At 39.5% G+C, this 23845-nt stretch overlaps 1 non-coding gene across 1 annotated transcript; it reads left to right on the top strand.

The window, feature by feature from the left end:
* The first annotated feature begins 4960 nt into the window (after nt 1-4960).
* Nucleotides 4961-5067, top strand: LOC127077140 (small nucleolar RNA R71). The gene has a single exon (XR_007787114.1). It is a non-coding gene; the product is annotated as a small nucleolar RNA R71 (small nucleolar RNA).
* Nucleotides 5068-23845: the final 18778 nt, after the last annotated feature.

Below are 23845 nucleotides of genomic sequence, written 5' to 3'. Positions count from 1 at the left end.
GAATTTAGTCAGGATTTGGCCAGATGCCGAAAGAAGAAAAGAAGAAAAGTTTTATAAAATAAAATAAATGAAGAATGAATACTGAATAAAATCAAAAAGAATAATCAAAGAAAAAATAAAATAAAAATAGAAAATAAAATAGAAAGTTGTGGGTTGTCTCCCACGAAGCGCTTTGTTTAATGTCGCAAGCTCGACATAAAACTATTAAATGCTAATCTATTAATTTTTGAGACAATACGTCTAAGTGCAGGACTTGCGAGTCTTCATTGTTTTCAGCATAGTGATAATGTTTCAGACGCTGCCCGTTTACGATAAATGCTTCCGTAGATTTTCCTTTAATTTCTACAGCTCCACTAGGGAAGACATTGGTGACTTGGAAAGGGCCTGACCATCTAGATCGTAGTTTTCCTGGGAATAACTTAAGTCTAGAGTTAAACAATAGGACTACATCGCCTTGTTTGAAAGTTTTCCTTGTATGCGCTTATCATGCCATTTTTTCGTTCTTTCTTTGTAGATTCTGGCATTTTCGTATGCGTCTTGTCTAAGTTCCTCTAATTCGTTTATATCAAGGATTCGCTTTTCACCGACGGCCTTATAGTTTAAATTTAAATTTTTAATAGCCCAATAGGCCTTATGTTCTAACTCTACCGGGAGGTGGCAAGATTTACCATAAATAAGCTTAAATGGGGTTGTTCCTATGGGAGTTTTGTAAGCGGTTCGATATGCCCATAAAGCTTCGGGTAATTTTGATGACCAGTCTTTCCTCGATGTAGCGACAGTTTTTTCCAATATTTGTTTGATTTCTCTATTAGATACTTCCACTTGTCCACTAGTTTGAGGATGGTAAGGTGTTGCTACTCGATGTTTTACACCATACTTAAACAATAATTTTTCGAGTATCTTAGATATGAAATGCGATCCACCATCACTGATGACTATTCTTGGGACACCAAATCTTGGGAAGATTATATTCTTAAAGAGTTTAATTACTACTCGTGTGTCATTTGTTGGAGAAGTTATAGCCTCAATCCATTTTGATATGTAGTCAACCGCTACGAGTATGTACTTGTTACCGAAAGAAGGTGGAAAAGGTCCCATGAAATCTATTCCCCACACATCGAAAATTTCTACTTCCAAAATGCCTTTTTGTGGCATCTCATCACGTCTAGATATGTTTCCTGTACGTTGACACCTATCGCATTTCTTGACAGCGGCATGTACATCCTTCCATATGTTTGGCCAATAAAGACCGGCTTGTAGGATTTTAGAGCAGGTCTTGGATGTACTTGCGTGTCCACCATAAGGAGCGGAATGATAATGTTGGATTATACTTTCTACCTCTTCTTCAGGTATACACCGACGGAAAATACCATCGGGGCCTCTTTTGAAAAGTAAAGGGTCGTCCCAGTAATAATGTTTCATGTCATGGAAGAATCGTTTCTTTTGTTGGTAGGATAAATCAAGTGGAACCACTCCGGCGGCTAAATAATTGACAAAATCGGCGTACCATGGTGTAACGCATACAGCCAAGGTGGTCTCTACCTGTTCATCAGCTCTATTTTCTTCCAAATTAGCTATAAGTTTATCGTACGAGAAGTCATCATTGATCGATGTTCTTTCCGGTTCCAGGTTTTCAAGTCTAGAGAGGTGATCTGCTACTACGTTTTCAGTTCCTTTTTTATCTTTGATTTCCAAATCAAATTCTTGTAACAATAAGATCCACCTTAGGAGTCTAGGTTTAGCGTCCTTTTTTGTTAAGAGGTACTTAATGGCAGCGTGGTCAGTGTAAACGATTATTTTAGCTCCGACCAAGTAGGAACGAAATTTATCTAGTGCAAATACTACTGCTAAAAGTTCTTTCTCGGTCGTGGCGTAATTCATTTGTGCTTCATCTAGAGTTCTACTCGCATAATATATGACGTGAAGTTTTTTATCCTTTCGTTGTCCTAAAACAGCGCGTACGGCGTAGTCACTTGCGTCACACATTATTTCGAATGGTTCATTCCAATCCGGAGAGTGCATTATGGGCGCGGAGATCAATGCTTGTTTAAGTGTTTGAAATGCTTCTAAACACTTATTGTCGAAGATGAATTCAGCGTCTTTCATTAATAATCCGGTTAAAGGCTTAGTTATTTTAGAGAAATCTTTAATGAATCGTCGGTAGAAACCGGCATGTCCTAGGAAGCTTCGTACTTCTCTCACAGTTTTCGGAGGTTGAAGGTTTTCGATTACTTCTATTTTGGCTTTGTCTACTTCAATTCCTCTATTTGATATGATGTGTCCTAAAACAATTCCTTCTTGTACCATAAAGTGACATTTTTCCCAATTAAGTACTAGGTTTACTTTTACACATCGTTCTAGAACTCTTTCTAGGTTTTCAAGACATTCTTCGAAACTTTGTCCGCATACGGAAAAGTCATCCATAAAGACTTCCATGATGTTTTCGAGAAAATCGGCGAATATTGCCATCATGCACCTTTGGAAGGTTGCAGGAGCATTGCACAAGCCAAACGACATTCGTCGATAAGCGAAGGTACCAAAAGGACATGTGAACGTTGTCTTTTCTTGGTCATCAGGATGAATTGGTATTTGAAAGAAGCCTGGGTAACCGTCTAGATAGCAGAAATGAGAATGCTTGGCTAGTCGTTCTAACATCTGGTCTATGAATGGTAAAGGAAAACGATCTTTTCGGGTTACTTTGTTTAGTTTCCTATAGTCAATGCACATTCTCCATCCCGATTCGATTCGTTTGGTTATAGTTTCTCCTTTTTCATTTTCGATCACGGTTGTACCTCCTTTCTTTGGTACTACGTGTACAGGACTAACCCATTTGCTATCGGATATAGGATATATAATACTTGCCTCTAATAACTTCGTTACATCCTTCTTCACTACCTCACTCAGGATCGGGTTTAGTCTCCTTTGATGTTCCCTAGAAGTTTTACAGTCTTCTTCTAGCATGATGCGGTGCATACAAATAGAAGGACTTATCCATTTAAGATCGGTGATGTTGTATCCTAGTGCGGTTGGATATTTTCTTAAGATATGTAAGAGTTTTTCGGTTTCGAGTTTTCCTAGGTCTGCATTTACTATCACTGGTCGTTCAAGTTCTAAGTCTAGGAATTCATATCTCAGATTTTTGGGAAGTGTTTTCAGGTCGAGGGTTGGTTTCTTAAGGCATTGCGTAGGATCCGATGTTATTGCTAAACATTGGTTCAGTCTGTCTTCTACACGATAGTCAGACAAATCGTCATTTTCTAATTTTGTTTTTTTTATGCATTCATTGATGATATCCATGAAGTAACATGTGTCTTCTATTGCAGGTGCTTTCAAAAATTTGGAAAGAATGAACTCAATTTTCTCTTCTCCTACTTCGAAAGTGAGTCGTCCTCGTTTTACGTCTATGATGGCACCGGCGGTTGCTAAGAATGGTCTTCCCAATATAATGGGCGTAACTTCATCTTCTCTTATGTACATAGTTATAAAATCGGTGGGAATGTAGAATTGACCTATGCGCACGGGAACGTTTTCAAGAATTCCTACAGGATATCTAACGGAATGATCTGCTAATTGCACAGACATTTTAGTTGGTCTTAATTCCCCCATTTCCAGTTTCTTGCATATGGATAAGGGCATAACACTGATACCAACTCCTAAATCACACAACGCTTTGTCTATGACAAATTTTCCTATATGACAGGGTATAGAGAAACTACCAGGATCTTTAAGTTTAGGAGGCATATTCTGGATTATTGCGCTACACTCAGCAGTGAGTGTAACAGTTTCGCTATCTCCAAGTTTCCTTTTATTAGATAAGATTTCTTTTAAAAACTTAGCATATGAGGGCATTTGTGTAATAGCTTCTGTAAAAGGAATTGTGACGTTTAATTGTTTCAGTAGGTCAACAAATTTTTTAAATTGGCCCGCGTCTTTGGTTTTAATAAGCCTTTAAGGGTAAGGGATAGGTGGTTTGTAAGGCGGTGGAGGTACATAAGGTTCTTTCTTTTCTACGGTTTCCTTATTACACTCTTCCTTTTCCTTAGGTTTACTTTCTTCCTCAGTTGACTTTTTAGAGTTTTGGTTTTCAATTCTTGGGTCAGATGGTCCTTCTACCTCTGTTCCACTTCTTAATATAATTGCATGAGTGTGGCCTTTCGGGTTAGGTTGGGGTTGTCCAGGAAATGTACCAGTTGGGGCAGTAGTAGGCGCTTGTTGTTGAGCTACTTGTGAGATTTGTGTTTCCAGCATTTTGTTATGGGTAGTCAGGGCATCTACTTTACTTGCTAGTTTAATCTGTTCGCTAGTGTGTACATTCTGGTTTAAGAACTCTTTATTCGTTTGCTGTTGAGAAGCTATGAAGTTCTCCATCATGATTTCCAAGTTGGATTTCCTAGGAACGTTATTGTTAGGTGTAGATGGGGTCGGCTTTTGATATCCAGGAGGTATAGCTGGAGCTTGACTGGGAGCTTGACCTGGTGCGTATAAAGCATTATTACTCTTATATGAAAAATTAGGATGGTTCTTCTAGTTTGAGTTATAGGTATGCGAGTAGGGATTTCCTTGTGCATAGTTCACTTGCTCTGCTTGGATTCCTGTTAGTAGTTGACAATCTGTAGGAGTGTGACCTTGAATTCCACAGACTTCGCAATTTTGAGTTACGACAACCACGGTGGCTGGAGGTGATACATTTAAACTTTCGATTTTCTGGGCAAGAGCATCCACTTTTACATTAACATTATCAAGGCTACTTATCTCGTACATGCCCCCTTTTGTTTGAGGTTTTTCTACCATTGTTCGGTCGCTTCCCCACTGATAATGAGTTTGGGCCATGCTCTCGATAAGTTGATAAGCATCGGTGTAAGGTTTATCCATAAGCGCACCACCTGCGGCGGCGTCTATTGTTAACCTTGTGTTGTATAAGAGACCATTATAGAAGGCATGAATTACTAACCAGTCCTCTAAACCATGGTGTGGACAAAGTCTCATCATGTCTTTGTATCTTTCCCATGCTTTGAAAAGAGACTCGTTATCTTTTTGTTTAAATCCATTTATCTGGGCTCTCAACATAGCTGTTTTACTTGGAGGAAAATATCGGGCAAGAAAGACTTTCTTCAACTCATTCCATGTGGTGACTGAGTTAGAAGGAAGTGACTGAAGCCATCTTCTAGCTTTATCTCTTACCGAGAAAGGAAAGAGACGAATTCGAATTGCCTCTGAAGTGACACCATTAGCTTTAACAGTATCAGCGTATTGGGCGAATACGGATAAATGAAGGTTTGGATCCTCGGTAGGATTTCCAAAAAATTGGTTTTGTTGCACTGCCTGCAACAGCGAAGGTTTAAGTTCGAAGTTGTTTGCTTCGATTGCGGGTGGAGCAATACTCGAATGCGGCTCATCTATCGATGGAGCAGCGTAATCTCGAAGAGCACGAGCTGGTTCTGCCATCTCGGGTATCGGCGAAGGAAGAAGATTTTTGAGATCAGGAATTTCGATTGGAGGAAGATTGTTTGCAGCACGATACTCCCGAATTCGTCGTAAGACTCGGAGATATCGTTCGACGTCGTTGATTTGTAAGTAGTACGGTTCGCCTTGTGAGCGAGTGTGTGGCATACAAATCAACGAAAGACAAGGGAAAAATAAAAATTGCCTTAGTCTCTACAGCGTAATAGAAGAGTTACGATATCGACTAAATAAAAGTCCTCGGCAACGGTGCCAAAAACTTGATCGCGACTTTATGAGTCGATTGGGGTATTGACTGCAAGTGCACAGTCTAATCGCGTAGTTTTAAAAGATATCGATCCCACAGGGACTTAATGAATCGATATACCGTTTTTCTAAGGTTACTTCGTAAAGCTAAGGCGGATGATACTTTGATGATTAGGGGGAAAAGTAAAACTAAAATAGGATCTAGATTAAATATCAAATAACGCGGATATCGGTATGTAGTTCGTCGTAATTAGGGAATCAAATCTTCGTTGGTTTCTTAGTTTTAAAATAAGTCTTTTCAGTAGACACTATTGATTAAAAGTCCTTTCTCAAACTCTCGCTCTGTTGAATCAGACTATGACTCTATATTAATGTACGCTCTCACTATTTAGTTAAATCTAAAATCACTTTTTGAAAACAATAGAATCTATAGAAACTCTTTTTAAGAAAATACTAACCATTTAAACGCCCTCGTCTCAAACTCTCGCTCTATTGACTTAGATTATATGATTAACTTAAATGCTTAACTCTCGTCCTCACATTTAACCTTTAAAAATACTTTTTGAAAATGATTAGAATTTAATTAACTCTAAAAATTGCTTTCGCCCTGATTTAAAGTTAGTGTCCAATTTACACTGTCCAGTTAAAAGCTCAAACTGTCGTTCTATTGATTTTAACTTCTTTATGTTTTTTTCTTTACTCTCGTACAAAAACTTTGGTGTTAACTCTGTAAATTGAGACCATAAAAAGAGTGACTATATTTTTTTTAAATAAATTTAAACCAACTTAGTTTTGATTCCTTTATTCCGCTTACTTTACATACCGATATCTAAGTTTATTTAGCCGGACATGCTAAACAAGCCTAAAAAATAATTATGCTTAAATACAGCCATATAAGACAAACAGTATAGATAAACAGCAGTACAGAGCATATATAAATTAAAACAATAAATTAATGAACCTGTAAAATTAATAGAAATCTTGGTTACTCCCTAGCTTCGATGCTCGAACACTCCACCACAAACCGGTTGGATTTGTTCTTCACAATCTTCGATCGGACAGGAAGATAAAAACGAAGAAGTAAAATACTATGATCTAACGTAAGGTTAGATCCAGTAAAAGTTACACAGTAGTTTCCGGTGTAGAAACTATTGTGAGAAAATTAATTGAATGCCTAAAAAATTAAGCTAACAAAGAAAATAAAATAAAATGCTAAGGAAATAAAAATGCTGGGAAAATATATTGTTGTAAAAACTTGCACGGCGGAAAAGAGAGGAGAGCTGCAGGGTTCCACAATTGGGTCTATTTATATTCATCCATAAAGTAACCGTTTCTTCCAAAGTCTCTTCAGTAGGTTTTCTAGCGTGTCAACGAGTCAGAGGAAGAATAGGAGAGAACGTGCTTCTGTTACGCGTCAAAGCCAAAAAAAATAGGAGTGGGGGTGTGACGTCCGTCACACCATGTGTTACGCTCGTAACACTGAGCAGAGGGGCGTGACGCTCGTCACACCTTGTGTGGCGGTCATCACAGCATCACAGCGCTTCTCCTTTGTAGTTGTGGGTTGGGCTTTAGTGGAATGCTTTTCCTAGAGAATCCTCTTTTTGCACCCCCTTTTCTTTCTTTTTCACGTATGCTTCAAATAATGTTACCTGAAATAAATAGAAGGAAAATACCAAGTAATATCGAATAATATGAAATAAATCGAATCAAATAATAATATAATTTAATTAAATCAAGTCAAAAATGTGATATTATTTCATGTTATCAACAATTAATAACATAAAACGTATCCAAATCAGATATGAGTTCCATACTACCAATCTACCCAATGTTACATGACCAGAGCATTGACTCACTACTTAGTCTCTAAACGAAGTACCGCAGCTCTCTAGCTAATCTCGAGTGAGCTATCGTCCACTTACTTCAGCGATACTACTCCTGAGTATCTGCGCGGTACCCATGTAAAGGTAACATTCAAACAGAAAGGGTGAGAATTCAAATCATTATGAAGAAGTATTAATCAAGAACAATGATTAAATCAACAATTAAAGGAATTCGTCACACTTCATATAACCATGTAAATAATATTAAACAACATTTATTTCACATGTTTCAAGCACACATAAAAACTCAAGGAGTATAATATTCAAATCCCATAGTATATTCCCAAAAATACACATAACGACACTTATCACATAATCACATAATTTGCCAAGTTATGTATCCAAACATCACCAAATTCAATTACCATATCTCATACACACATCACAATCACAATTCAATGCAAACATTCAACTATCACATGACTCTAATGTGACTCAATGGAAGACATGTGACTCTATGCATGTGGTACCATAATGTGAAACCAACGTTTCACCGCTTTCCGATTCAATATCTAGAATCCAAGTCACCACGTCTATTTCCAATTAAGGATCAATGTCTGCTACGCCTATTTCCAATTAAGGATCAACGTCTATTTACCACGCCTATTTCCAATTAAGGATCAACGTCTGCTACGCCTATTTCCAATTAAGGATCAACGTCTGCTACGCCTATTTCCAATTAAGGATCAACGTCTATTTACCACCCCTATTTCCAATTAAGGATCAACGTCTGCTACGCTTATTTCCAATTAAGGATCAACGTCTAATACCATATGAACCCACAGTTTCACCGCTTCCACAATGAAGCCGACCATGCCATGAATGAATGTACAAATACCAATACATATGCAATTAAGATCATCTTTACCATCTTAACATTCCACATATCACCATAATTCAACTCTATGAATCATACACCAATGGTACATATACACATTCATAACAATATATCATTCACAATCCACCAATGGTACATATACACATTCATAACAATATATCATTCACAATCCACCAATGGTACATAAACACATTCATAACAATATATCATTCACAATCCACCAATGGTACATATACACATTCATAACAATATATCATTCACAATCCACCAATGGTACATATAAACATTCATAACAGTATATCATTCACAAATATAGGCTAATTATCAACTACACACACTTAGATTGCATTTCAAAATAAATACAGCATTTAAAATCTCAATTTTTCCCTTTTCAAACAGTGGTAACCGGTTAACGCTCGGTGAGTAACCCGTTACTCAGTTTAACAGAATGCAGATTTTTAAGCAAGTAACCGGTTAATGCTCGGTGGGTAACCCGTTACTCAGTTAAACAGAATGCAGATTTTTAAGCAAGTAACCAGTTAACGCTCGGTGAGTAACCCGTTACTCAGTTTAACATAATGCAGATTTTTAAGCAAGTAACCGGTTAACGCTCGTTGGGTAACCCGTTACTCAGTTTAACAGAATGCAGATTTTTAAGCAAGTAACCGGTTAACGCTCGGTGAGTAACCCGTTACTGTAAAATAGAATGCAAAATTTTCTGTGTTTTATATCGTTGGAGGACTTTTGGACCTCCGATTTCGATTCTGTAAAAAGCTACACGTTCAGAAAATTATAACTCATACAATACCATAATTATATAATGTTAATTTTCAGTTTTAACACAATTAAATCACCGCAATCAAGAATACTCATCAAAATCTGACAATTCCAAACAACCATACAATATTAGGGATTTTAACCTAAACATACATCTACCCATTGACCCAATCATATTAACCCATAATAATAAGGATTCCCCCCTTACCTCTTCAATTTTCTGGAAACCCTAGCTCTTCTCTTTACTTTTCCTCTCCTCTTTCTCTATTGCCTTCAATGATCAAATGAATCCTAATTCTCACTCTCCTCACCTCTTACTATTTATATTAGTATTCTATTTGGGCTTAAGTCATTATACTTCTAATTTAATTAATAGGCCCAATAAGACCTAATATTTAAATATCTCTATTTAATTCAAATTAATTAAACTAACACCATATATCCACCAAGTTAATTAATTCAATTATTCATGATATCTCCTATCAACTAAATAATTAATTAACACTCCACATAAGTAATAATAGTATAATAAATAAATACTAAAAATTGGGTTGTTACAACTCTCCCCCACTTAAAGGATTTGCGTCCTCGAAAATTCACCTCAAACGAACAACTCCGGATACGATTCCCTCATCTTATCCTCGAGTTCCCAAGTAATATTGCCATTGGTGACTCCGCCCCATATCACTTTCACCAAAGCAATTTCCTTACCACGAAGCTTCTTCACTTCTCGATCTTCTCTAATCTCGTCAAGAATGCCACACGTAAGCTTCAACCTACCAAGCTTAACACACGAAGACGTCGCTTCACAAACCAATCTTCCTTAGCACCAACCTCAGAAAAATAACCGTCTTCTCGAAACAGTTGATATACACCCGATTAACTTCTAACCAACACTATCCTCGAATCCAACCTCTCTTCGGGTTCAGGAAAAGCACAACATTCTCAAACAGGTTAACTAGCCAACACTGCACTCTTGCATGCAACAACCTAATGTCCAAGCTCGATACAATTGGAACATCCAAGCTGAGTAGACGCTTCTCCCCCACTTATTCCATTCCCAACCTGACAATGGAAAATAAAAGAAGCATCGACAGTGTTTTCACACACATGTCGCATACTAGGGAACAACATAATTAAACAACCTGGCCGGACGGACCGACTTGCTCTGATACCACTAATGGTATCAGATAAACCAGAAAAACAGTATCGATCGTGTCAGATACACAAATCAAATACAACCCAACTGGTCGACCATGCTCTGATACCACTAATGTAACACCCCTTTTTCTACCCCAAAATACTTAACATATAATCAGAGTAAATAAGCACGCATATAAACAAAAGGGCGTCACATCGACGTTTTCAAAAACTAAGAGCTTTCAAAAACCAACATCATTCATCATCAATATACAATACACCTGGTCATTTAAAATAACACATTTCAATTATCATGAATATTCAAGCATATGCGTTCGCAGCGAAAAATAACGAATATCCATGCATTTCATCAAATGATCCATGTCCCACACCATGATCATCTCTCAATAATCTCTTCAATTACACATGTTCACAATTAATAACATAAAACGTATACAAATCAGATATGAGTTCCATACTACCAATCTACCCAGTGTTACATGACTAGAGCATTGACTCACTACTTAGTCTCTAAACGAAGTACCACAGCTCTCCATCTAATCTCGAGTGAGCTACCGTCCACTTACTTCAGCGATACTACTTCTGAGTATCTGCGCGATACCCATGTAAAGGTAACATTCAAACAGAAAGGGTGAGAATTCAAATCATTATGAAGAAGTATTAATCAAGCACAATGATTAAATCAACAATTAAAGGAATTCGTCACACTTCATATAACCATGTAAATAATATTAAATAACATTTATTTCACATGTTTCAAGCACACATAAAAACTCAAGGAGTATAATATTCAAATCCCATAGTATATTCCCAAAAATACACATAACGACAGTTATCACATAATCACATAATTTGCCAAGTTATGTATCCAAACATCACCAAATTCAATTACCATATCTCATACACACATCACAATCACAATTCAATGCAAACATTCAACTATCACATGACTCTAATGTGACTCAATGGAAGACATGTGACTCTATGCATGTGGTACCATAATGTGAACCCAACGTTTCACCGCTTTCCGATTCAATATCTAGAATCCAAGCCACCACGTCTATTTCCAATTAAGGATCAACGTTTGCTACGCCTATTTCTAATTAAGGATCAATGTCTATTTACCACGCCTATTTCCAATTAAGGATCAACGTCTGCTACGCCTATTTCCAATTACGGATCAACGTCTATTTACCACGCCTATTTCCAATTAAGGATCAACGTCTGCTACGCCTATTTCCAATTAAGGATCAACGTCTAATACCATGTGAACCCACAGTTTCACCGCTTCCACAATGATGCCGACCATCCCATGAATGAATGTACAAATACCAATACATATGCAATTAAGATCATCTTTACCATCTTAACATTCCACATATCACCATAATTCAACTCTATGAATCATACACCAATGGTACATATACACATTCATAACAATATATCATTCACAATCCACCGATGGTACATATACACATTCATAACAATATATCATTCACAATCCACCAATGGTACATATACACATTCATAACAATATATCATTCACAATCCACCGATGGTACATATACACATTCATAACAATATATCATTCACAATCCACCAATGGTACATAAACACATTCATAACAATATATCATTCACAATCCACCAATGGTACATATACACATTCATAACAATATATCATTCACAATCCACCAATGGTACATATAAACATTCATAACAATATATCACTCACAAATATAGGCTAATTATCAACTACACACACTTAGATTGCATTTCAAAATAAATACAACATTTAAAATCTCAATTTTTCCCTTTTCAAACAGTGGTAACCGGTTAACGCTCGGTGAGTAACCTGTTACTCAGTTTAACAGAATGCAGATTTTTAAGCAAGTAACCAGTTAACGCTCGGTGGGTAACCCGTTACTCAATTTAATAGAATGCAGATTTTTAAGCAAGTAACCGGTTAAGGCTCGGTGAGTAACCCGTTACTCAATTTAACAGAATGCAGGAGAGCGCTAGGAGAGACTCTCTTAGGGAAGATGGACCAGTAGAAGGTCAACTTCTCAAAATGTCCCCAGCAGAGTCACCAGCTGTCGCATTACGCGAAAAACCGGCGGGAAACAAGAACAACATAGCCGCCACCGTGCGTTATTTATCCCAAAAGAGGGAAAGGAAACGCTCAGAGTAAACCTGGAAAGAACATGGTCTCGGGACCAAAGAGAATGGGATCGGGAGTCGGTTATGCGAAGGGAAGGTATTAGCACCCCTACGCATCCGTCGTACTCGACGGGATCCACGCACAATAGGAAGGAAAATGGTTGCTAAAACACTGCTCAAACACACACCCACACTGGCGGAAAGAGACACAAGAAAACAAACAAGACTGACTCGGCAGGATATCGCATCGTGGGCCTACTTAGTCTATCAGGCATAGACATCAGAGTCAAAGTAGTTCGAACTGGGGAAACAACACATGCTCGCTAGGATGTCGCATCCTATGCATACGTATCTTCTTGGACTAAGAAGAATCAGAGCATCTGTAGCTCGGCTCACGCACACAAACAAAACAACACAGGAAATCGACTGCCAATCGCTGGGCTTACGTCAAACTCCACACAAGAAATGGGCAAACATGGAACCCGAATGCCAATCGCTGGACTTACATCAGCTTCCGAACCAAAACACACCCACACTGGAAACCAGATGCCACTTGATGGACTTATACCGGACTCCAAGCACACAACAAGAGGATACGGAATGCCAATCGCTGGTCTTACATCCATCTCCTGACACACACAACACAAAACAAAACGGGCGCCCGGAGAGATCAGCTCATCTCCTGCCTACGTACCTCATCTGGTATGAGGATCAGGGCGACGTAGTTCCCCTACGAAGGGACACAGGACTAGCCTAACTAGATAACAGAGGGAGACACAACTAGGGAGACTACGACTCGAGCCTAGATGTTATCATGCAAATCATCCCTAAGTTAAGGTTTCTAGCTAACTTGCACAGGAAGCAAGCTATCCTAAACATGACTTGCACAGGAAGCAAGCCAAACTAAACCTAACTTGCACAGGAAGCAAGCTAAAAGAAACACACAAGCACAAATAGCACACACTATATGCAATCAGTTGGCTCAATCAAGGTTAGGTTTTAGTCGAGGGGTCATGTCAACCTCGACAAACAAACCACTGTAACAGGGTAATGTTAGCTCTCAACCTTGACATTGAGAGTCAAGGTGAAACAGATGAAAGGTGAGTGAAGATGAGACTTCACAGCTCTTATCCCTGGCCTGGGAGAGCTTAAGACATGAATGTGTGGGTTCAGAAAGTGGGAACCCTTCTACACATATGACACTGACTCAACATAGATCTTGGGGTTTTTGTCCACAAGGCATCAACATGTGATGTGAGCCAAGGGACGACTCAACAGAATAACAGGAGATGGATTGCACATCTCTTGTATCTGCCAATTTCCTTAACAAAGGTCTTTGATATGTACAGGGACAAATATAAACAAGCACAAACATTGCCTCTTAAGGAGGACTTCAGACAGGTGTCTGGCCAAGTAACAGGCCAGGTCTTCCAGACTACATGGAGTTAGGATGTTATACCTCAATGCTCAAGCTATCAAGCAAAGCAAGAGCAAGTTCACAAGGGAACTAAAGCAACTAAAGTACCTGAAAACAATCCAAGATAATCAGTACTAAACTCAAACAGAAATCAAACAGCAAAGGTCAACAATTAACTGTACAACTGTACACAAGCAAACAACAGTCAATGCACAAAGGTGCAAGCCATTAGGCACAAGGTACAAGTCTCAAACCCTACAAAATAAACCAAAGTTAGTCATCAACAATCAATAGGTCAACTCCAATTGAGTAAGCATCATTAAGCATGGCAATTGTGCCCTTTGACCTGAAACAAAACTCAAATGTGAGAGCACAAACCACTAGTACAAGACTAGGGTCAAAATGAGAGCAAAAAGTCAAAACAGAACATGAAACTTATCCAAAATCAATATCAAACAATTAGGAAACAAATCCAAGTGGTTTCACATTCATATCATTCATCAATATCATTTCATGAACCAAAGAGTACAAAACATGCAATTTGAAACCTCATACAACCAAACAGAATGGTTCAACTCAAATCAATTCACAAACATTTCAATAAATCACCAAAAAAATCATGATCAAACAGCATTCATAACATGACAATCACACCAAATTTCAGCTTATTTGGATCAAGGGAAGAAAGTCAATGAAATTCATAAAGTCAAAGCATCATCAAGCAAGCTCATACAAGGCATCAAAACATGCATCCACTTCAAGTAATCATAAAACATAATTGGCATAAGATAAATGAATGAAACCAAAGCCATGGCAAACTTTAAGATGTCTACAATACACATGCCAAATTTCAAATCCATCCAATAATCCATGAGGATTTCACAAATCATATAAAATCATGTATCACAAGAAGTCAACAATTGGTCAAACAGGGGAGAAATTATCCAACAAATAGGAAATACATTCAACCATTCCAGGAAAAATCACAAGCATTCTCAACATTCATAAGATTCAACATGCAAAAATTCAGATTATTTTGAGTTCATATGGCATGGTAACAAAAATCAACAAATTGGACAAGAATGGTGTGACACAAATTGTCACACCTCTATTCAAAAAATCATATCTCATCAACCAGCAATGATAAAATCACAAACTCTATACCAAAATGACCATGAACATGTCTAGTTTAAGCACAAAACATTTCAGCCTCATTGGATTAAACATCATCATTTCACAAGCAAAATGGCAAGGCATACACAAATTGGACACACATGAGCAAACCCTAGGCCATTTAAAAATCCACACGTGCATAAATTCTGGAAAAATCACCATAAAAAACTAGAGATCATGGGGAACATTTCACAAAAATCCCACATTATTTGGACAAATATTGAAGGAGCTATGAATTTTCTAAGATCAACATACCAAGTGAAATAAAAATTGAAAATGGAAATTGATTAAATGAAATAAAATAGAATAATGGCAATTTGGTAAATAACTTGAAGTCTGGCCGGGTCCAAAACGCCGCGTTTCATTAATTGAAACGCAGGCTCAATCAGCGTATGGCAAGTGGCCCAGTACATGCGAAGGAAACGGCAAAATGCATGCAGAACGCGTTTGAATGGATCTGGAAAAAACTGGGAATAAAACCCTAACGCTCAACAACATCTTCATACGCTGTTCATCATCAAGATCCAACTATTCCAGAAAATTATGAAATATACATCATTCGAACCACCTTTCAACACTCATCAACAATACATCATTAATTTAGCCTGATTCTAATCATATCAAACAAAACGAGCAAGGAAAGATTTGACAACCAAATTTCAGATCCAAATAGCTCTCTCGATACTCAATGAAAATCCAAACTATAAAGTTTAGTGAACTCATGGATGCAAGATCTATCAAATACACATCCTAATTTTAACAAATACTAGGTTCGAAATCCAACCTTCAAGAAATGACAGAGTTGAATCTGGAGTTCTTTGGCCGTGTAAGCGCGAAACAGAAGCTTAATGATGATGGAGAAGGTGAATGAACGATGTAATTCAGCTCAACAATCCTTGAAGCAGCTCCAATCAACACTTGCCATGGAAGAAGCTCAATGTAACAGTTCTTGAATATGCTCTACAGTGGCGAATTTCTGCTTGCAAAAGCTTCAACAATACTTGGAGATGAAGGATCCTTGAAGAACAGCACAAGTTTCTTTGGAAAATTTGCAGAAAAAAAGAAATGAAAAGTTGAGAGAATTTTGGATTTTTGATTCTAGATCTGAGATGAGTGAATGCTAATGTGTTTTCTGTTAGGGTTTCCTTTATATATCATCTGTTAAGCAAAACCTTAAACATGTTTAGGCATTTGGCAAATAGAATTAGTAGAAACAAGTGTTTATGCAAAGTTGATATTTCCACCTCTATGCATGGTGTGCATGCTACAATGCATGAAAATGGGCCTAAACATATTCCAAATATGATTTTCAGTCAAATGCAATTGGTAGAAAGTGTAGAAAATGTTTATTTTGAAAGTCACTTTTTTACCCCTCCCTTTTTAAATTCAAGCCACTTGAAAAATGCCATTTTGATGTGATGATTTTTGATGAAATGTGATGAAGGATTTGGATAGAACATGTCAAATGTGACTTGTAGCAAAAAACCTCACTCAATTTGGCCAAATGGTTCAAGAGTTATGCCTCCTTGAAGTTCAAAATTTCTTGAAAATGATTTGATCATAACTTGCCAACCACAAATGAGAAATGAGTGTTCTTGGACTTTTTGGAAAGGTGAGAGCAAGATCTTCAACTTTAATGTTGGACAAAATTTCATTTGAAGCTTGTATGATGATGTAAATTTGAGGAGAAGAACTTTCCATTTTTGGCAGTTTCCAATTACAGGTCACTTACTATTTTTGGAAACTTTTCATCTAACCTCAAATTCTTCAATCTTGATCTTTGAAATGTCAAATGAGACTTGTATGGACATGAATGAGGCCTTTCAAACCATCTCCCACCTTCAAATCCTTAATTTCAGGCATACTTGACTTTGGTTGACTTTCTAGGGTTTCTGGTGGATTGAACAATGACTGATGACTTCTGAGCAACCAATCCTTGACCAAACCACTTCAAAAGGACCCCTAGGTCATGTGAACATGTTGAACCAACCCTAGGGCTTTTCTTCCTTGAGAAATTCACTTGCTTGCTTGTTTGACTAATCCTCCTAACCAGTTGACCTAATCTTGTCTGATGACTTGCACTTGGGCAAAGGACAATGCAACGTTATGCAGTGGACTATGTTATGTTAATGACCTAATATGAAAATGTATGTACAAAATGGTAGGTGCAAATTTGAGGTGCTACAGCTGCCCCTATTCAATCAGCTGGGAACCTGAACGGATGAGAGCAACGGCTGTCAGACTTTCAGGGTAAACAGGGATTGAATACCGAAGAACCGTAGAAATTTGCACTCTGCAGGACATGACACCAAGAAAAGCCAAGTCATTTACCGATGACGGCTGCACGACAACTTCAGGAAAGCGAAACCATTTACCGATGGCTAAATACTGGGAACTTGATATTTACCGATATCAACTTCAGCGAGACCATTTACCGATGGCTGTTGGGAAACACCTTGATATCAAAAGGAAGCAAGACCATTTACCGATGGTGGCTTCAAAGCAACTTGATATTTACCGATATCAACTTGAGGATTCGATATTTACCGATATCGAAGAAAGCGGGGCCATTTACCGATGGCGGCTAAACTGGGCATTCGATATTTACCGATATCGAAGCAAACGGGGCCATTTACCGATGGCGTCTCCACCCGGGGAGGAAAAAGATATTTGCAAATGGAATCAGACAAGACGTTTACCGACGACTCTTGGGGATTTTTGATTTTATCAACAAGAAAAAATACACACGATCAGACATTACCGATGACTGGGATGAGACTCGATGTTTACCGACATCGAACGATGATGTTTACCGACATCCAAAAAACGACCAGACATTTATCGATGACTGGGGAAACACTCGACCAGACGTCAATGGACGACAGGGAGAGGCTTGACGTTTATCGACACCAACGGAAAGTTGAGCACTTTACTGGGGAAGGAAAAACAAATACTTGCAATTGGAAACCAGATAGGACGTTTACCGACGACTCTACTGGGGATCTCTAGCTGGGGAACTGCCAGACATTTACCGACGACTGGGAAAAACTCGACGTTTACCGACATCGAAAGATGATGTTTACCGACATCAAACAAAGGTGACCAGACATTTACCGATGACTGGGATGAGACCTGATGTTTACCGACACCGAAACAATGGCGTTTACCGACACCAAAGAAAGAACACACGCGGGTGCTGACACGACACTTACTGGTATCACAAGAATGACATCTTAAATACTCAAGGCAAGGCTGACCACTTGTTGGGGATCTCACTGGGGAGAAACAAGCTTTCCGTTCGCGGACGGGTGAGGAAATAAACCTCTCTGGGGAAAATCAATCCTGAATGCTGTCAGGAACAACCATAGCAGACGTGCTGTACCGATGTTGAACAGACAATTTTCCTCTGCCGGGGATACGATCTGATTGGGTTAACACATGAATGCATATGTTTGAATTTTTCTATGGCGTAATGCTCCATATTGAATGGAAATGCTACACAGTTTGAGGATGCAATGATCACTACATGCAAAATGAAAAGGATGAACAACTTCGGCCTGGGAGCCAAAACTGATCGGATACTCCAACTATGCGGGAGACTCTGCTGAGGAGTACTCTGCGGGGAGAGCACCGACTTCTCACTCATGCTGGAGAATAGCACTGCTGTTGGGGAAAGGATAAACTCCGCTGGGGACATCCTTCAGAACCCAATCCACTCGGGGACTCAGCTTGGGGGAACAACCAAAACAACTCGCTGGGGACGAACCAAGGCGACTGCGCTGAGGGGTAAACAAAGCAACTCGCTGGGGAGTAACAAGGCGACTTGCTAGGGACAACCTGGTGACTTCACTGGGGAGAGCCAACCAATCCACAAGTAAGAAAAAACTCTGCTTTGGGAAATAAATGCTACTCCGCTGGGGACGACCCATCCAATCCACAGATAGGATAACTACTGGAGATAAATTTCATTGAACCCGCTCCACTCGGGGAGGAACTCGGCAAATATAGGCCTGCTGGGGAAAGGATATCCTTAATTCTGTTGGGGGATAGAAGGCACTATCCACAGATGTCTCCGCAGGGGAACATAGCTCTGATAGCTTCCATACTTGCTTGGGGAAATATCTGCTGAGGAAACATTCTCACAGATGCCAACCTGTAAAACAGCACAACAAAATGCCCCCAGGGGACACATGGACAAGATACGCTCAAGTGTCCTCGACATTCAAAATGATTTTCAAATGTTTTATCTTTTTGCACGTTATTGTTTAGCCTTCATGTTCTTATATGCAATGTTTATCAAAAATTCGGACGTTTTTGCAAACAAAACATTAAAAAATAAAAACAAGAGAGCTATTTATCTGAATAACGACTTTTATTTATTGAAAATGTGCCTGAAAAGGCAAATACATTGGGAAGCAATTCCTAGAAAGAGGTAATTGCGCACAGAAGGAAAATAAACTATTCTAATGGCAATGTGAACACGACATCCACTATTTCCCAACTCTGTTATAACTCACAGATCATCAGTTTTTTCTCCCAACTCCTTGCTTTCTGAGAAGAATGACTGGACCGATCGCATCTTTTGAGATGGCAGACGACGAAGCGTGATATGTACAGATAACTCAGACTGTAGTCTTCGCTCTAATCCCTCTTTTGCCTGGATCGCCCTTTCGGGTTTTCAATCCATCGGGATACCCATTTTTGCCTAAGCCGCCCTTGCGGGTTTTCGACTTACCGGGTGTACAAATTCTTTTCATTTTTATCCCTAATTTTTGCCCGAACCTTTTCTTTCTGTTTTTTGGTTCGCCGGGATGCCCTTTTTTGCTTGGACTTTTTTATTCTTTTTGTCCTGCGGGTCAATTTATGCGAAGTATTTTTTGACTATATCTGAGTTAACAGGGGACGGAAAATCTTCACCATCCATAGTTGTAAACATCAAGGCTCCACCGGAGAAGACCTTCTTCACAACATATGGACCTTCGTAATTAGGAGTCCACTTGCCCCTGTTATCTGTACCGGGAGGGAGGATCCTCTTCAAAACTAGATCACCAGTTTGATAGCTCCGAGGACGCACTTTCTGATCAAAGGCTCGCTTCATCCTTCTCTGATATAACTGCCCATGGCATACAGCTGCTAACCGTCTCTCTTCGATAAGGCTCAACTCGTTAAACCTTGTTCAAATCCACTCGGCTTCGTCTAGCTTGACATCCAATAAAACTCTCAGGGAAGGAATCTCCACTTCAACAGGTAGGACTGCTTCCATACCATACACAAGGGAGTACGGGGTTGCCCCGGTCGACGTACGTACTGAGGTACGGTACCCATGCAAAGCGAAAGGCAGCATCTCATGCCAATCCTTGTACGTAACGACCATCTTCGGCACAATCCTCTTGATATTCTTGTTTGCCGCCTGTACAGCACCATTCATCTTTGGTCTGTAAGGAGAAGAATTGTGATGTTCAACCTTGAAATCTTTACACAGTTCTTTCATCATCTTGTTATTGAGATTCGAACCATTATCAGTGATGATTCTCTCAGGAACTCCATAACGACAAATGATTTCCTTCTTGATGAACCGGGCAACCACTTGTTTGGTAACGTTAGCATAGGAAGCTGCTTCCACCCATTTGGTGAAGTAATCAATCGCAACCAGGATGAAGCGATGTCCATTCGAAGCAGTAGGCTCAAGCTTCCCAATCATATCAATGCCCCACATGGCAAACGGCCAAGGCGAGTTCATGACATTCAGAGGGCTCGGTGGTACATGCACCTTATCAGCATAGATTTGACATTTATGGCACTTCCGAGCATACTTGAAACAATCGGATTCCATAGTCATCCAGTAATAACCGGCTCTCAACAATTTCTTCGACATTGCATGACCACCAGCATGGGTACCAAACGAACCTTCATGCACTTCTTGCATCAACATGTCTGCTTCGTGTCTATCCACGCATCTGAGCAAGACCATGTCGAAGTTCCTTTTGTACAGCACATCATCCTGATTCAAATAAAAGCTTCCAGCTAGCCTTCTCAGGGTTTTCTTGTCATTCTTTGACGCACCTTCAGGATACTCCTGAGTCTTGAGGAAGTTCTTGATATCATAATACCACGGTTTCTCATCAATCACAACAGACTCGGCTGCAAACACATACGCAGGCCTCTCGAGTCGATTCACCGCAACATGTGGCACATGATTCCACCAATGAACTTTTATCATAGAGGACAAAGTAGCCAAGGCATCAGCCATCTGATTCTCATCCCGGGGGACATGATACAACTTCACCTTTTTGAAGAACGTCAGTATTCTTCGGGTGTAATCTCTATACGGAATCAAATGCGGCTGGTTCGTATTCCAATCTCCATTGACCTGGTTGATCACTAGAGCGGAATCTCCATAGATGTCAAGCGTTTTGATCCTCAAATCAATGGCTTCTTCTATTCCCATGATACAAGCCTCATACTCCGCTTCGTTGTTGGTGACGTCAAAAGTCAATCTGGCAGAGAAAGGTATATGTGCACCTTTGGGATTAATGAGCACTGCCCCAACACCATTACCGTTCATATTCACAGCCCCATCAAACATCAATGTCCACTTGTCATCCGGATCCGGTCCTTCATCGACAAGAGGCTCTTCGCAATCTTTCATCTTAATATACATGATGTCTTCATCAGGGAATTCAAACATCATAGGCTGATAGTCGTCAATCGGTTGCTCGGCGAGATAGTCTGACAAAACACTACCTTTGATAGCCTTCTGAGACGTGTACTGGATATCATACTCTGTTAGGATCATCTGCCAACGGGCCACACGTCCGGTGAGAGCCGGCTTCTCAAAGATGTATTTTACTGGATCCATCTTAGAAATCAATAAGGTAGTATGGTTCAACATATACTGCCTCAGTCGGCGAGCAGCCCAGGCCAAAGCACAGCAAGTTTTCTCGAGCAGTGAATATCTTGTTTCACAGTCGGTAAACTTTTTGCTAAGGTAGTATATGGCATGCTCTTTTCGACCAGACTCGTCATGCTGTCCCAATACACACCCCATCGAGTTCTCGGTCACTGATAGGTACATTATCAGAGGTCTCCCTGGAACTGGAGGGATCAGGATTGGAGGTTTCTGTAAATACTCTTTTATCTTGTCAAAAGCTTTCTGACAGTCATCATTCCACCTGATTGCTTGATTCTTTCTTAGCAATTTGAAAATTGGTTCACACGTGGCAGTTAGGTGAGATATAAAACTTGCAATGTAGTTCAACCTCCCTAAAAACCCACGGACTTGCTTTTCCGTTTTTGGTTCAGGCATCTCTTGAATAGCTTTGACTTTTGCTGGATCAACCTCAATCCCTTTCTCACCGACAATACAGCCTAATAGCTTCCCAGATCTCACGCCAAACGTACACTTGTTTGGATTCAGCCTCAGCTTGAACTTTCTCAGCCTATCAAACAACTTCTGCAAATTTACCAAGTGCTCCTCCTCTGTCTGCGACTTCGCAATCATATCATCCACGTACACTTCAATTTCTTTGTGCATCATGTCATGAAAGAGAGTCGTCATAGCCCTCTGATAGGTAGCACCGACATTCTTCAGCCCAAATGGCATCACCTTATAGCAGAACGTGCCCCAAGGTGTAATGAATGTCGTCTTTTCCATGTCCTCTGGCACCATCTTAATCTGATTGTAGCCCGAGAAACCATCCATGAAAGAGAATACCGAGGATTGAGCCGTATTATCAACCAATACATCGATGTGAGGTAATGGGAAATCATCTTTTGGACTCGCTCTGTTCAAATCCCGATAATCGACACACATTCTGACTTTGCCATCCTTCTTCGGCACGGGAACAATGTTGGCCACCCATGGGGGATAACTGGTAACAGCCAGAAAACCCGCATCCCACTGCTTCTGAACTTCTTCCTTGATCTTGACAGCCATATCAGGACTAGTTCTGCGAAGCTTCTGCTTGACCGAAGGGCACTCTTCTCTAAGAGGTAATCGATGCACCACAATGTGTGTATCCAAACCAGGCATATCTTGATATGACCAGGCGAATATCTCCACATATTCTCTCAGCATCTCAATCAGCCTCCTCTTGACATAGTCCTCTAAAGCAGCCCCAATCTTGATCTCTCTTCTGGCGTCCTCAGTACCCAGATTAACAATCTCCAACTCCTCCTGATGAGGTTGGATGACCCTTTCCTCCTGCTTCAGCAATCTGACCAATTCTGCGGGGAGTTCACAGTCTTCCTCACTCTCCTCTTCAGCTTGGTAGATGGGATTATCAAAATCATACTGAACCATAACAGGATTGTTCATAGTGGATTCCGTGGGATCACTTCTGCATGTTAATGCCTTATTTTAGAAAAAGAGTTCAAGAAAGTCACAAAAACAAAACATTGCCATTTTTATTGTTTTGAAAAAAATGAAACAAAAATAGAAAGACAGGGATCACAAAATTTGATTGCAAAATGTCCTTTATTGATGATAATCATTAAAACATGATGACCCTACAATGAACCACTACGCCTTGGGCAGAACGTAGGGTTTTCATGCAAAATGAAAAAACAAAGAAAATTACTCTGTCTGAAGAGTAACTTGGACCACTTCTTCAGCCGTCCAGTTGTTGATAGACTCCCCTGGTGCACACGGGCGAACCCAGTTGTCTAAATCACAGTCGCTATCACAGTCTTCACTACCGGTTGCAAAGACGTCGCCATGATTCATCAGCCC

The sequence above is a fragment of the Lathyrus oleraceus genome, chromosome 4 (genome assembly GCF_024323335.1).
Source record: "Lathyrus oleraceus cultivar Zhongwan6 chromosome 4, CAAS_Psat_ZW6_1.0, whole genome shotgun sequence".
Taxonomy (NCBI): domain Eukaryota; kingdom Viridiplantae; phylum Streptophyta; class Magnoliopsida; order Fabales; family Fabaceae; genus Lathyrus; species Lathyrus oleraceus.
The sequence above is the reverse complement of the archived record's forward strand: the minus strand, read 5'-3'. Positions and strand labels throughout refer to the sequence as shown.